The sequence below is a fragment of the Melospiza georgiana genome, chromosome 21 (genome assembly GCF_028018845.1).
Source record: "Melospiza georgiana isolate bMelGeo1 chromosome 21, bMelGeo1.pri, whole genome shotgun sequence".
NCBI lineage: Eukaryota > Metazoa > Chordata > Aves > Passeriformes > Passerellidae > Melospiza > Melospiza georgiana.
The window spans coordinates 11,967,059-11,983,878 of NC_080450.1; the positions used below are offsets into that span (position 1 = coordinate 11,967,059).

General features: G+C 46.5%; 1 protein-coding gene across 1 annotated transcript in view; it reads right to left on the reverse strand.

Moving 5' to 3' along the window:
- Nucleotides 1-11,657: 11,657 nt before the first annotated feature.
- The window catches only part of LOC131092394 (UDP-N-acetylglucosamine transferase subunit ALG13 homolog), a 41,105-nt gene continuing 35,942 nt past the window's right edge, over nt 11,658-16,820 (reverse strand). The window contains 1 exon segment of the mRNA XM_058039076.1: nt 11,658-14,024. The gene's annotated coding sequence lies outside the window, so the exon portion shown is untranslated.

Genomic DNA, 16,820 nt, shown 5'->3' on the forward strand with positions numbered 1-16,820 from the left:
CCAGTAAAAATTTAGTTCCACACCAAACTGTCAGCTGTATGGGGAGGTCAAGATCTCATCTCTGGACACTGCCCTGTGTCACACAGTCCAATATCTGCTGAAATGTCTTAACCTGCTCAGAGGTTATATGGACAGGTTGTGCTGGGTCAGTCCCTTTTAGTAAAGGTCGAAGTTCATCTAACAACTCATTTGGGATGCCTACAATGGGGCGCAGCCATTGCAGATTGCCAAGTAACTTTTGAGCATCATACAATGTATGTATTTTAATATTCAATTGCAATTTTTTGGGGGTAACAACCTGATCAGTAGGTGTCCATCCTAAATATTTCCAGGGTGAGGATAATTGAATTTTTTCAGGAGCTACAACCAAGCCATGTAGTTCCAGGGCCTTATGCATTTCTTGATTTTGTTGACCTGTAGAAGGTTGCGGCTGAGCAAATAAAAGATCATCCATGTAATGATAAATGGTTGTTTTGGCCCAGGCTTGTTGCAAAGGCTGTAAAGCATTGTCAACATACAGCTGACACAAGGGGGCGCTGTTGTGCATTCCCTGTGGGAGAGTAAACCATTCAACTCTCTTGTCTGGTTCTTCCCTATTTAAAGCCGGTAAGGTAAATGCAAACCTTGTGTCTTGAGGGTGAAGAGCAATAGTAAAAGGCAGTCCTTAAGATCCACAATTAACAGTGGCCAGTCCTTTGGCAACATGGCTGGGTTAGGCAAACCTGGTTTTAAGGCTCCCATAGGCTCCATTTGTTCATTTACAGCCTGTAAATCTTGTAGCAAATTATACTTTCCCGACTTCTTTTTAATAACAAAAATAGGGGTATTCCATGGGCTTGCTGACAACTGTAAATGATCCTGCTCATATTGTTCTTGTACTAGTACATGTGCTTGTTCCAGACTTTCCCTTTTTAATGGCCATTGCTTAACCCACACTGGTGTGTCCGTGGTCCAAATGAGTGGGATTGGGAAAGTCCACGCAATGGCCATTAGCCCAAAGGGTACTCATTTGTCAGCACTACCCCCATTTGAGCCAAAATGTCCCAACAAATGAGGCACTGCACAGTAGGGGGCAAAGGCACAACTGAGAAAACACACTGTAAAATTTTTCCGTCGATAGTTACTGATAACATGGGTGATTTTTGTGCAAGTGTTAGGCCTGCAACCCCGGTAACTGCTACTGTGGTTGGCTGTAACGGCCACTTGTGGGGCCAGCAATCTGGGCTGATAATTCTGGAGTCTGCGCCGGTATCTAATAAACCTTCCAAGGTTTGCCTGTCACCCTGATACTCTATCAATACAGCACATTTTGGCCAATCGTTTAAATTCATTGTCAATAGAATAAGTCCTCCAGGGGAGCCAAAGCCCCGTTCTCCCCTGGACTGTGATTGATGAGGGGGCAATGTTTTAGTCATATGTTCTAATGGAACTAATTGAGCTATCCTCTGTCCTTTCTCGATTTGTATCAGTGGAAAAGGAGTATGTACTATAACACAAATTTCCCCAGTAAAATCAGCGTCTATTACCCCAGTTAAAACAAATAATCCCATCATGGTGGCTGATGATTGTCCCAGAAGCAAAGCTCGCATAGGTTGTCCATCAATGATGATTGGTCCCTTTATTCCAGTCGGGACCTTCTCTGGTTGGGTAGTCATCAATGTTACCGCTACTGAGGCTACCACGTCCAGCCCGAGGCTCCCGGTGGTGGCTGGGCTGAGGTGTTGACAGCTGCTACTTGTGTCTGGGCGCGGCGACGGTTGGGCGCACTGGGCCTCCCGTTTCCTGAGCGGCATCGGTAGGCTCCGGTGTTCTGGGTATCTGAGCGACGGCTGTGACACCCGATGGTAGCTGCTTGGCAGGCTCACCGGGTATGTCCCATGCCTCCACACCGGTAACATTTAAATCGGCCAGTAGATGGAGATCATGGACTATTTGTTGCCGCTGCTTGCAGGGGTGCAAGAGCAGCCAATACTTGACTCTGCGATGCTGCTGCCTGCTCCTTCAGTCCTGTCCCTAGCTCTCCCTAGCTTATACTAACATTGCCTGACTCCCTATGGGCACATTTGCCATATGTTCTAAAGCTTCTTCTATAGTCCAATTAGCTCCTAGGGTGTTTAACATTTTTCGTAGCCTGGTTGCTATTTTGAAGAGCTTCAGCAAGACCCCTTTTGTATAATCAGGTACCCCTGCTCGCTTGATAGCAGCGGCCACCTTATCTATAAAAGATCCAAACAATTCATCTCTTCCTTGCTTTATACCCATGTATGAGGGAACCCCACCTGATTCTTTTATCCTGTCTATAGCCAGCCTCACCAGTTGCATAGCCTCTCAACATTTATCAGGACTGATTAACGCTTGTGCTTCTGTTTGAGCAAAAGCCCCTATACCCAATAATTCATCTAAGGTTATCCCATGTAAAGGGTCACCTGGTTGCCGTACCACTGCTATGCACTCCTGGCAGAGTGCTTGCCAATGTGCATTTAACAGAAGCTGTTGATGTTGAGTAAAAATAAGCTTCGCAATTCTTCTACAATCGGCTGGCAATAACACCTGGGTCCCCCAAATATAGTCAAGCATTTGCTTTGTGGGCTCACCAGTCACCCCAAACTGACTAACTGTGGACCATAACTAAGACAACAGTTTCCAATCTAGTGCAGTAATTGCTGCCTGTAATACACCCCCGTCTAGAGGAGTATACACCACCGGGCAAGCCACTTCTATAGCTGCTGTCATAGCCTCACTATCCCCTGAAACCATGATCTCTTTTGCTACCGCTGCCCATGCCTTCCTCTGCTCTTGTGCAATGGCTCCCGCTAGGTCACTCTCTGCCCCAGAGATCGGCTCATTGCTAGGAGGAGGAGATGGAGGGTCTGGCCAGGGCACAGGCGGTGCAGATGGTGCTGTTATGGGGGGTGAGTTGCTGCTTGAATCAGGGGCTGATGTTGGTGGCAAGATAACTGTAGATGTGGCCGGGGGTAATGGGCAGTCTGACCAATCTCCATAACTTTTATTCTTACCATGAGCCACAGTAGCTTGCTGTACAGCCTTCTTTTCTACCTGATATTGTACTAACTCTTATTCACCACTCGCCATAACTTCCCTAACTTCTTTGCAGTTTTATCATCATCTAGAACTGCCTCCCACAGCTTATCCCCAAACTTACGCCACTCAATTCATGGACTGTATAAGGATTTTGGAAGAATCCCTGTGCATACCCGTAAGCTAATAACCCATGAAGCTCTTTCTGCAATCCTATGCCCTTAACCTGTCACTTTTTTAAAAAGCAAGTGAATAAATCATATGCTGCTTGCCTTTCCATTTCAAACGTCAGCACTGTTGCAGCCCCACAAGGTCTCAGCAGCACGTATCAGCCGGGCCATCCTTTGAAGTCACCCAGGGCGCGGCACCTCCCCTGTTTTCAGCGGTGCTTTTTCACCGTCCTTGCTGCAGCACGACCCAAACTCCCTCACCAATCCCCCGTGGTCGCCATTACCGGTATGACGTCGTTGGGGTCACCATGTTGTTGGGATCGACAGGAGAAATGTGGTATGCAATATGATTGATCAGCAAATCTCAAACTTTATTGATAGGCACACATCTTTATATCGGTGTTAATGAGGCTCATACATATTGCAAAAGCGAGCTCACTATTGGTTAGTTACTTATCAGCCAACTGCGCCTACTTCTGCATTCTTGTGGATATTTTATTGAAACTATTCTTCATATTTCTGCCAAAGATGTTCTCCCCTATCCTGTTGTTGCACCAAGGGCACAATGTCCTAGCCTGTTATTGGACACTGACTACTGACTCCTATACTTGTCCCCTTCTAGCTTAACCAGCGGCATTATGTCGACATGACCTTTCTCCGCTGACCAACTGTCCACAAAGCTCTCCACAGCCTGGCACCCAGGCCATGCATCTTTTGACTCAGAAGCACAGACAGGCATCAGACTCTCTTCTCTCTTTGGAAGCATCCAGTCAGATGTCTTTTCAGGTCTTGTTCTCAGCTGTATGGACAGCTATGCCCCACCAGGATCCATTATGGTGGACTAGGACTTGTAAGAATGTGAGGAGAGTTAGAGGATTCTGACCCTAGGATTCTCAGGTATCCATCTTTGCAGTTCTTGAATAAATCATTCAGTTAGCATCTTCTTCCTCCAGGTTTCTCCGAGCCTCATCAGTCCACCATCAGTTTCACCTCTGTCATCTCCTTTTGCGTTCTCTCAGTCCCTGCAGCCATTCTCCTTGCCAAGAGACTTCTGTTCCTGTTGTGTCCCCATTGTCTGTCAAGTCCTGTCCTGTGTCACTGGGGTCAGCACACATTTGTGCCGGAGCTGCTCTGCTCTACCGCATAGCCTGGTGCAATAGGAGATTGATCACCTTCTTCCTGATTGCATAGAAGTCTCAGGGACTTGGGATTTTTAGTGTGGGGTGTAGCTGGACTCTAGATGGGATTTGTAGACGGACACAAGATATCTGGAGCTCTTAAGTTATCCTGCAGTCCTTTGACTTTCATCCTAACTTTCTTTCAGATGCAGAAGGATAAAATCTAGGGCAGCGCACCCCATCCCGGGTGAGGGGATTCCCCTGAGCAGGTCAGTCACTGTTTGTCTCTGCAGAGGAAGCATAAATGGTAGCTGTTACAGCACTGTTCTTTGTCTCTCTTTTTAGGAAGTCAAGGAAGAGAGCAGCAGTCAAGGCTGAGTGGGCAAGGTGAGCACTGAGTAGTTTACAGAAGCAATTGGTACTGCTGAGGTCTCAGTTTCTGCTGCAGCTCTAAGCATCTCCTCTTGTTTTTTTTTTTATTTTAGGTGGTCCAGTCTATCCTGGCTGAGCATGCCCATGCCAGGCAGGTGCAAGCTGAAGATATCGGTGTGGCATACTTGTCAGATTAGGGAGGTTGTGTTTTCACAGTATCTCAGCATGCTTTTCTGCTTTGTGTCCTTGCAGGTGCTGTCACTGGCCTAGGCATGCCCAGGAACAGAGGAGGGCAGGTGAGTCAGTGTTTAGGCAGGCTGACTCATTGGTGAGTGTTATGCAGCATCATGCTAAGCGTGTACCTTTTCTTTTTGCAGGTATCTTCTGGGCAGCTTCCGGAGTCAAATCAAGATTTGAGGTGAGTTGGGGCAGTGGTGTGGAGCAGTCCCAGGGATTACCGTTTTTGAGGGCAATAGTCACCTTTTCTGTTTTGTCTTAGGTCCCCTGAGAAGGCTTGTAGCGAAAGCTTGGGAACGGCAGCACCGAAGCACACATGGAGAACACGTCAACGTCCACATCCAACCAAGGATGGCTTTTTGTCTGCTCGTCTTCCAAAAGCTAAGTGTTGGGGCCAGTGGTTGGGAGAAGGGGAAAAACCTTTACTATCACAGGGGGGCAATTTGATGTTAGCTTAGTCGAGAAGTCTACAGTGGGACAGGCTCTCTGGAAGTAAAGGGAGAGGGTTTCTCCTCAGCCTCACCAGAGCCTTTGCCAGGCAGGGCAGTTCCGACCCATCTCCACATTCTTGTGAACTTTGCGTTGTCAGCCTTCTTCGACTCGACATCGTCACGGATCTTTCCCCCAGGGAGATCGCCTTCAGGTCTGGAGCTATAGCCACGGTCACCCGGCAGTCTGCTTCCTTCTCTAGGCTTGCTGAGCCTCTCGAGCATCCTCTTAACTGCTTTGGTACTAACTTCCTTTAAGGAGTTACATTTCATCATCCTGTGCTATTATCCTGGGACTTCCTTTCCTTTGGCATCATCGGCCTCTGGCTCGTCTTGCAGTAGGAATCTTGGGTCCATCAGTTGAAAGCGCCAGGCAGTTTACACTTGTCTCTGTGTTATGCCATCTGTGTCTATGTTATGTTGTCCGTGTTTGTGGTATGTCGTCTGTGTCCATTGTCTTCTGTGTCATAGGCCTTTGTTACATCTCAATGCTTTATCGGCACTATTCTGTGCCATATAGGCTGTATTTTACTCACATTCCTTCCTGGTTATTGCTTATTCCGGCATCTTTACATTTTTACTCTTGGAGATAGGAAGGATTACACAAGGTGTTCTCATCCATCTTCCTTCTCACTACCAGTGTCCTTTTTTTCATGCCATTCTCTTGGACTTCTAGAGGGATTGTCTTACTCCCCCCTCAGGTGACTGCAGTAGTTCTATAGGTTCCATCTTCTCAAAGGGTATAGGGCTCAAGAATTAATCTTCCAGAGAGTTATCTGAAGTCCTGGCTTGTATTATATGTACCTGTGTTGGCTTACATTGTATATACCTATATTGTATGTATCTGTGTTGGCTTATATTGTATATACTTACACTGTAAGTGTGTCGCCTTATATTGTGTGTATTTACACTCTATGTAAACTTGCATTGTGTGTCAGCATATATTGTGTGTACTTACGTTGTACCACTTACAATCGGAGCTGTCCTGCCCTGGCACGTAGTCACAGTTAGGCAGAACAGTTATATAAATTTTACTGTTCATTTGTCTTTTATAGGATTTTGGGTAGAAAATGTATTGGTCCAGAGTGGGGACAAGTACTAGCTGTCAAATAGCCACTTGTTGACTGCTTCCTGTTGTCTTACAGGTTACCGTGGCTGCCGATTTCCCCAGAATCTGCCATTTGCCGTCAAGGAGCGGCAGCCAGAAGATGTGTCGAAGCACGTTCTTCAGCATCTCGAGTAAGGGCTGCAGTGAGTGTGTAAGTGGGAAGAGTGTGTGAGCGTGTGTGAGAGCACGTGACTGTGTCTGTCTGTGTCCACTTGTCTCTGCACATGTGAGTGCATTGTGACTGGATTTAACCTTGTGTATGTGTTTTTTGCCTTTCAGGCTTCTCAGTTCATTTTTAAATTTAGAATAAAAAATCCCCAGCCAGGGGTTTGGTTTTTTTCCCCCCTGGCTGGGGTTTTTTCCCTCGGTCCCGGTCGGTCTGCGAGGTGACGTTCATCGCCAAAGTTTGGGCGTGGACCCTCCAGGGATCGGGGTTTTCGTCAGGCAGAAGGATTTTTTGGAGGTTCCCGGGAACCACATTCCTGAGGAGCAGCGTGAATGTGTGCTAGGGGTTAGCAGAGCAGTTGTGGTGTGAGTGATTGTGAGTTTGTGTGTAAGCTGAAGGAACTGTGTATGTGCTGAAGGTTTCTAGGGTTCTAACCTTGTATGAATTTTTGCCTTTCAGGTTTTTCAACTCATTTTTAAATTTAGAATAAAAAATCCCCAGCCGGGGGGAGGTTCCCCCCTTGGCTGGGTTTTCTTTTCCTCGGTCCCAGTCAGTCTGAGAGGCGACGTTCATCACCAAAGTTTAGGTGCAGATCATCCAGGGACCGGGGTTTTCGTCAGGCAGGACGATTTTTTGGAGGCTCCCGGGAACCACGTTCCCGAGGACCAATGATTGCTGGGGTGTAATTTAGCAGTTGTGATGAGAGCGATGGTGAGTTCATGCGTAATCTGAAGGGGGTGTTAAGGGTAGATGAGTGTTGTTTTCTGTGTGCTTTTGTTGTTTTGGGTTTCCTGTAACAATAAATCAACATGAAAATAGAAAAGGTTATCATCTTGTGTTAATATGTGTTTTGTGTTGTATTACTCTGTATTGCTCTGTATTGCTCTACATGAAAATTAGACTTTTACCAGTGTGTCTATGGATTGTATCTGCACTTGCATTTGTATACACTGTTTTCATGTATTTTCCTGATGTATAAATAAAAACATTCACTTAATAAGGTTGAATCACCCTTAATAAAGATAGCCCCTGCCCTACCTACCCCCACTGTGGCTCCTGTCTTTTTTTGGCGTGGTTTTGTCATTTCTTTCCACTGTATCTCTTCCTTTTGCTCCTCAATTTACTTTTCTGTTTCTAACTTAACTTCCATCTGTCTCTAACACTTTGTTTCTGTTTCTCACTCTTTCTGACACTGTGTCTCTGCTTCTGTAACTCTGATTCCATCTGCTTCCATTTTTTATTTGTCTATTTCACTATTTCTGTCTGACTGTATTTATTTTTCTCTCTTATGTCTATACTTTGCACATTATTTCTTTTTCTTTATAACTTTCACCCTTTCTCTTCTTGCTTTTTGTCTGTGTTCTCCTTTTCCTTGGTTCATTTTTTTTGCTCTTAGTCTTTTCCTTTTTCACTCTACCCCTGAGTTTTCACTTTAATCCTAACCACTTCCTTTTCCCTCTAACTCCTGTCCTTCAGTTTTCCCACCCTCCTTTTCTTTTCTCACTGTCTTGCTTTCTCTCTGTCTTGCTTTCTCTCTCTGTCTCCATCTTCTTTTCACTCTTTTTCCTTCTCTCCCTCTTTCCATTTTTTCAACCCTTACTTCTCTCTCTTTTCTCTCTCGGTCTCTCTTTTCGCTCTTTTCTCTCTTTCTCTTTTCTCTCTCTCCTTCTCTCTCTTTTCTCTCTCTCTTTTCTCTCTCTCTCTCTCTTTTCCCTCTATCTCTTTCTAACTTTGTTTTCCTTTCTAGCTTTAGTTTAAAAAAGCAGCAGTAGAAACTTTCAGGCTTCCTGGGAGTAAAGGAAAAAATTTAAAAAAAACCAAAACAAACCATTTACTCCCCGGGAGCCTGAAAGTTTCTACTGCTGCATCAGACATATAGATTTCTTCTTTTTACTATATAGGATATACAATATACGATATACCCCTAATCAGTACCCCCCACCAGCTGCCACCAATCAACCCTGATCAGTATCCACCATCCATACCCTACCCACACACAGACCCCTCCCCTGCTGCCCTCCCACGCCAGACCCCTCCCCTGCCATCCAGCATAGCACCACCTACCAGCACACTGGAGGTACAGCATCCCCTGCTGTCCTCCTCAGCACTCTGCAGATATAGCACCCCCTGGCGTCAGTCCCGGCGTAGTGCACGTACAGCGCTGCCTGCCGTCTGCTGCGACGCACTGCATGCACAGTGCCCCCGGGTGACGTCACACAGTGACACGATCCAGGAAGGACCCCAGGGCATAGGCGTCCTGCCAGCTGCCTGATTGAAACACCGACACCTACCCCGTGCCCCAGAAGCCCCTCCCCGTGATGCCGCCAGCCAGAAACGAACCAAAACAGCATTCCAGCCACCAAGGACCCACAAAAAGCGTGCAAAATCCACCAAAAACCGAGAAAAAAAACCACAGTCCCAAAAGCTGCCATTTTTCTGGAAATCACATGATCCCCCAAGTGCCGACATCTTGCCACGCCCAACGTGACCCCCCCCTGGGGGCCACGCTCTACCCCATACCACGTGACCCCCCCGAGCTCCGCCATCTTGCCCCGTACCAGGTATGCCCTAAGGCGATGCCATTTTCCCCAATGTCACCTGACCGCCATGGGTGCTGCTGTATTTGGCCCGCATCACGTGACATCATAGAGACGGCCATCTTGGTCCCCCCATTACGTGACCACCTAGATACCGCCATCTTTCTCCTGCATCACGTGACTCCTGGGTGCCGCCATCTTGCCCCCGAACCACGTGACAACCTGAGCACCGACCATGTGACCACCACCATCTTGAAAAGGAACCACGTGACCACATGGGGGCCACCATCTTGGATTAGGGTTAGTTTTTAGGGTTAGTTCTTGCATTAGAGTTAGTTTTAGGAGTTACTTTTAAGAGCTAGTTTTAAGGGTTAGTTTTAGGGTTAGGATTAGTTTTAAAGGTCAGGTTCCAGTTAGGGTTAGAGTTAGTTTTAGGAGTTACTTTATGGGTTAGGATTAGGGTTAGGGTTGGGATTTGGGGTTAGTTTTTGGGTTAGAGTTAGGGTTAGGGTTGGGATAGGTCTAGGGTTAGGGCCAGGGTTTAGGGTTACAGTTAGGGCTAGGGTTACGATTTTGTAAACCAGGAAGCCCTTATCTGCCAGCACACTGCAGCTGTGAAAGCCTTCCCAAGGGGAGTGCAAAAGTTCCACAACATGGCTGCCTCCACCACTTTTTCCTTGGCACCATGCCTAAGCTTACGCTGATTTACCTGCCTCCAGTTATGGCTAGGGTTACAGGTTTGTAAACCAGGAAGCCCTAAACCCCAGGCACACTGCAGCTGTGAAAAGCAGCCCAAAGGGAGCGCAAAAGCGCCACAACATTGCTGCATCCAACGCTTTCTCCTTGGGACAATCACTAACCCTAGGCTGATTTATCGGCCTAGGGTTAGGATTATGGTTAAGCCTCAGGCTAGGGTTTTTTAAACCAGGAACCCCTGAGCTCCAGGCACACAGAAGCTGTGAAAGGCATCCCAAGGGGACCGCAAGGGCGCCACACCATGGCTGCCTCAAGGTCTTTTTCATTCAGTCCATCCCAAACCCTAGGCTGATTTACATGCCCCCGGTTTGGGATGGGGTTAGGGTTTTTAAACCAGGAAGCCCTAAACTCCAGGCAAACTTGAACTGTGAAACACATCCCAAGGGGAGCGCAAAAGTACCACAACATGGCTGCTTTCACAGCCTTTTCCTTGGGACCATCACTAACCCTAGGCTGATTTACCTGCCTAGCATTAGTGTTATTGCTAGGGTTTTTTAAACAAGGAAGCCTTAAACACTAGGAACACTGCTGCTGAAAAAGGCATCCCAAGGGGAGAGCAAACATGCCAAAACATGCCTGAGTCCAGCGCTTTTTACTTGGGACCAAGCCTAAACCTACACTGATTTACCAGCCGAGGTTAGGGTTACAGTTAAGACTAAAGCTAGGGTTTTTTAAACCAGGATGCCCTGAGATCCAGGCACACTGCAGCTGCCAAAGGCATCCCAAGGGGAGCACAAAAGTGCCACAACGTGGCTGCTTTCACAGCTTTTTCCTTGGGACAATTACAAACCCTATGCTGATTTACCTTCCTCCAGTTAGGGCCAGAGTTAGGGTTTTTCAAACCAGGAAGCCCTGAGCTCTAGGAACACTGCTGCTGCGAAAGGCATCTCAAGGGGAGAACAAACGTGCCACAACATGGCTGCCTCCACATCATTTTCCTAGGGACCATACCCAACCCTATGTAGTTTTACCTGCCTAAGTTTAGGGGTAGGGTTAAGTCTATGCTTAGGGTTTTTCAAACCAGGAAGCCCTGAGCTCTAGGAACACTGCAGCTGTGAAAGGCATTCAAAGGGGAGCGCTAAAGTGCCACAACATGGCTGCATTCACTGCTGTTTCCTTGGGACCATCCCGAACCCTAGGCTGATTTACCTGTCTAGGTTCAGAGTTATGCATAGGGCTAGGGTTTTTTAAACCAGGAAGCCCTGAGCTCCAGGCACACTGCACCTGCAACAGGCATCCCAAGGGGAGCGCAAAAGTTCCACAACATGGCTACCGCTACAGTTTTTTCCTTAGAACCATCCCTAACCCGAGGCTGATTTACATGCCTCCTGTTAGGACTAGGGTTAGAATTTTTTAAACCAGGAAGCCCTGACATCCAGGCTCACTGCAGCTGCGAAATGCAGCCCAAGGGGAATGCAAAAGTGCCACAACATGGCTGCCTCCACCGCTTTTTCCTTGGGACCATCCCTAAACCTAGGCTGATTTACCTGCCTCCAGTTAGGGATAATCCTAGGGCTAGGATTTTTAAACAAGGAAGCCCTGAGCTCCAGGCACACAGCAGCTGTGAAAGGCATCCAAACGGGAGCGCAAAAGTGCCACAATATGGCTGCTTCCACCACTTTCTCCTTGGGACAATCTGTCGAAAGAAGGAGACCAGGACATCAGATGGTCATCAACAGGTCTAATTTATTGATTGATTCGGCAACCTAAATACAGCACATAATGAGCCTCATACATATTGCAAAAGCTGAGCTCTGGGCTGGCTATTCAGATACATGTCAACCCCGCCTAATTTAGCCTTTATCTACATTCCTGTGGTTAGCAAGAACAGCAACTTCTGCATTCCACACCCCGTCCTTGTATAACTTCAGCATCTTCTTTATGAACAAGGACACCCTGCCTGCGAAAGGGCCTCTGCCCTAGTTATGACATCTTTACCAAATTGATTTGGCTGTGTCCCCTCTCCTCAAGCCACTCTTTGACAAAACTCTCCACTTCCGCCATTTTGTTCTTGGGCAAGGAGGCTAGTCTGCCAGGTTCTTTTCTATCATTCAGCTGACCATATTTTGAATACAATTAAAGATACAAGGCAAAATATGCAAAAGCATCAAAATCACACCCAGTATCCCTATAGCATATGTCACAAGGTTTCTCAGCCATGGTCAAAGTCCTAAGCTTTTAAGCCATTCGTTGATTCCTAAACCCTCTTCTTCTTTAAGATTGTGAAGTCCCTGCTGTAATTCTTTTATCTTCGCATGAATAGATACAGAGTGATCGGACAAGTTCATGCAGCACATTCCCTCAAACTCTTCATATCCATGCCCTTGTGCTAAAAGCAAAAATCTATAGCGGCTCTATTTTGCAAAACAGCATGATTAACACTTTGCACATCTGCGGTTATCATATCTAAAATTGATGACGTCTTGCTTAACTCATCCTTGGCCCAGCATCCCAATTGCTTTGCTAAGTTCATAGCTTTATTAGAAGCTCCTCCTGGCAAGACAGTTGAAACTATCACTTGTTTTAACTCACTCCAAAATGTGGGTCTCCTATCTGGCTGCAGTCTAAGTCATGCAGGCTGCGTCTCTTTCTGCTTGAATTTTGACTCAATTGCATAAATAAAGACACATTGGGATGAAACAATGACAGTTTTCGCAAATAGCAAGATCCACCCTGTGGCCTGGCTGGTATACCATTCCAAGCTCTGTCTCCACAAATTAAAAATATCCCTGTGGGTAATTTCATCGGTGCCGTGATGCTAGTGCCATTACATTGGCTGTAAAGCTGCTGAGACACTGTACCCAAATTCAGGGATGAATCTAGGGTAGCCCATGTTCCTCTATGCTGATTTAAATTCTGGGGATCTAAGGGATCGAAACTGAACCATCCGCCATTTGAGGTGTTAGTCATGCTGGCGTTTGCACTTCCGAAGAGATCCAACTCCTCTGGAGGAGAGTACAAGGTAATATTAAGTGATAAGATTATTAAGCATTGGTGGTAACTGTCACTTTAACTTGTAGTGTACCCTTGTTGCGTGGGTAACCTAATGTTTGTCATATTGTACGTGCATAGAGTGTGGTTATCAATCAGACTGCAAAATTCCCGAGGAGACCACACTGGGAGTCCCACCAAGCATGTTCAAAATGGGTTAGTAACCCCTTCAAGGCTAAGACAAAGTGATGATTGGTTAGTTTGATTAGCAAGCATTATCCATATATTATCTCTTGGCTGATTAAAGTGTGTTACTCCTACTGCCCCATCCGTCACAGCACTCAGTAGTATAACAAAAATAAGCCTCATTTTTCTGTTTTCTTTCTTGCTTTCCTTTTCTTATCTGTCTTTAACCTCATCGATCCTAACTCTTGCAATCTCCATCTCTGTAGGGCCTCGATGCAGGAGTCCAATGCCTGATCGGGATCTCCTTTGATGGGTCCTACAACTGAATGCTGTGTTAAAGGCACCAATTGTCTACACCTAGCAGAAGCTATGTATGACTTACTTTGAGCTTTAACTCTTTTCACAATACACTGTACCTCCCACCAGTAGTAGGCAAAGATTTTCTGCTCAGGAGACTCGTAAAGATTTAAATCCAGAGCCGTACCTAGCCCCGTCTGTCTCCTTAGTTCCCTCTGCCAGTCTTCCCCCCAGGTGTAGTCATGCTTGCAGGTATTACACCATAAACCCCAGATCCCGGACTGTTCTAACCAAAAGGTTTTACCACAGCCCCCACAATATAGAGCTACCCACGCAGCACAACAGGGGCTGCAACACTCAAGGCAACGCTCCCTTGCTGGTCCTTTTATGTGGAAGGTTGATAGTGCTTCAACAGTGTCAATCAGCTCTTTGGCCGTCCGGTAGCGGCATGTCACTGCTCTGTCCACCGCTTTCGAGTGTCCCCTCAGTTGCAGCAATAAGGGTCGTAAGATCAGCGGCAGCTTCTTCTTCAGATGCTCCTTGTCCCCCTCCATAAGATTGTCCACTAGATGCTGCATCAAAGACAGGTTTAGTCCACTTGGCAGGCACCCACAAAGGCCTGTTGGTGAAGAAACACAAAGATATCCCCGACCCCAATATAGCACTTTTGCCGGCTTTTCTCATATCCCTGTGCTTGGGTTCTTATACTTCACCCACACCTCTGTTTCCCTAACAGTTTCCTGACTTGATCTCAGGTGATGTTTAACTGCAGGGGGGGCATCGTCCTCCCCAAAAATACATAAATGATTGATCACATACAAAACCTTAGCCAGGCATGCTTGTGGGTCCTTTAAATCCTGGTGTTTGTCGATATATTGTTTGAGGGTACCATTTGCTCTTTCTACTATCGCCTGTCCTGTGGGGGAGTGCGGAATACCTGTCACATGCTTGACAGACCATTGGTTCAAAAATTTCGGACCCTAGCACTTGTGTAAGCTGGATCATTATCTGCTTTGATACCTTTTGGGACTCCCATGACAGCAAAGCAGCTCAATAAATGCCTGGTTACATGTATCGCTTTCTCTCCTCCCTGAGCTGTAGCCCATATGTAATGGCTATATGTATCTATAGTAACATGCACATACTTAAGCCTACCAAACCTAGCTACATGCGTGACATCCATTTGCCATTTCTCATTCATTTCTAAACCTCGAGGATTAACTCCGCAGCCCAGACCTATTCCCCCATTATAACTGCGTATTGGACATGCCCTGACAATGGCCTTAGCTTCTGATAAGCCCAGATAAAAGTTCCTCGCCAGCCCTTTCACATTTTGATGATATCTACTATGGGCTTCTCTTGCCAATGTATGCTTATCAACAGGACAAGAGTTATCAATGGGTAAAGTAACCAATTTATCTGCACGCTCATTCCCTTCCCCTAGACCTTCAGACCACTTATGACTTCTGATATAGATTACAGAGTACACTGCACTTCTATCCCGGAGAGCTTTCCTTAATTGAACCAGTAACTCATACAGCTGTTTGTTATTCACTTCCTTAATTGCTGCTCCTTCTATACGTCTGGCTACTCCAGGGACATACATAGAGTCTGTGACCACATTCAAAGGCTCATGCAGGTTGGACATTGCCCATACTACTGCTAACAATTCTAAGGTTTGTAGGCTGTCTGCAGGGTCTGCTGTAAGAAGTTGATGCTTCCATTGTCCTTTTTCTTGCCAGGTGACAGCAGCATATCTTGATTTTTTCCGTGCGTCTGTGAAGGCTATGGTGGCTCCTTCTATGGGACGCTCTCTTCTCAGCGGCCGAGTGATCCAGTCCCATTCTGTCATCCATTGCAGGACCCTGGGCACTAACTTGCTTGTCTCCACTTTTGCAGATGATGTCAATAATGCTTCCTGTAGGTCCGTTGAATTAACCAGGTACCAGTCCAGCGTTTCTTTTTCCATTAGTAGCCTAATGGTGGCAGGTTCTCGACCATCCACTTCAGTAATTCTGAGATGGCCTTTTCTGATCAATGCAGCCAATTGTTTGATTTTTGAGAATATTGTTCTTTTATGTTGTAGTGGTGGTGACAGCCATTCCAATACCCGTACTCCCCCGTTTTGTTCTCTCATTGGGAGACAGCGCCAAGCAGGTGACAAGGGCTATTCCAAATGGTGAGGTCAATAGGGCAATCTACTTGTCGATGAGACACATATCCTTGTTGCACACAGTTACTGATTTGCTGCAAGACAAGATGGTGTTCCTTCGTGAGGCACACAGGGGTAGTGGGATCAGTGCCCTTTAACAAGGGTCGTAAAGTTTCTAACAAATGATTTGGTATTCCCACAATGGGTTTTAGCCACTGTAAGTCTCCTAGCAACTTTTGAGCATCATGCAAAGTCTTAATGTCCAAGTGCAGTTCTAATTTTTGGAGCACCACTGTTTGGTCCATTAAAGTCCATCCCAAATACTTCCATGGTTTTGTGGTCTGAATTTTCTCTGTGGCAAAAACAAGTGAATATACTGCAAGAGTGTCTCTGATGCTGTCAACCTGCAAAGGGGAAAGTGGTTGTTTCTGCGCAAACAAGATATCATCCATGTAATGATATATTATGGTAGCTGGCCACTGCTGACGCAATGGCTGTAATGCAGCATCAACATAAATCTGGCACAATACAGGGGAATTGCGCATCCCCTGCGGCAATGACGTCCATTCAAATATTTTTTCTGGTTCTCCACGATTTATTGCTGGTAGGGTAAAGGCGAACCTCTTCATGTCATCGGGATGCAGCCCAATAGTGAAAAAACAATCCTTTAAGTCGATGATTAGAAGTGGCCAATCTTGTGGGATCATGGCTGGATTTGGAAGACCAGGTTGCAAGGCCCCCATCGGTTCCATCTGGTCATTCACAGCTCGTAGATCGTGTACCAGGCGGTATTTTCCTGATTTCTTCTTAAGCACAAAAATGGGCGTGTTCCAAGGACTCGTTGAGAGTCGTAAACGTCCTTGCGAGTATTGTTCCTTCACCAATTCATGGGCATGCATAAGACTCTCCCCTTTCAAGGGCCATTGCTTAACCATCACCGGTGTATCTGTTTTCCAGGTGAGTGGAATGGGGAAAGTCCAAGCAATGGCAATTACCCCAAAGGGTGGTGATTGGTCAACACCACCCCCAGCTGTGTTAAAATGTCCCTGCCTATCAGGCAAGAGACCGTAGGAGGCAACTGAATGACTGAAAACACAACAGACACTTGTTGCCCATCAATGCGCACCGACAGAGGCAGTGCTCTGCTTGCCAAGGTAAGTCCTCCTACTCCTGTAAGCATATTTGTTGATGGGAGCAAGGGCCAATGCTGTGGCCATGCTTCCGGAGATATAACGCTGATGTCTGCTCCCGTATCCAATAGTC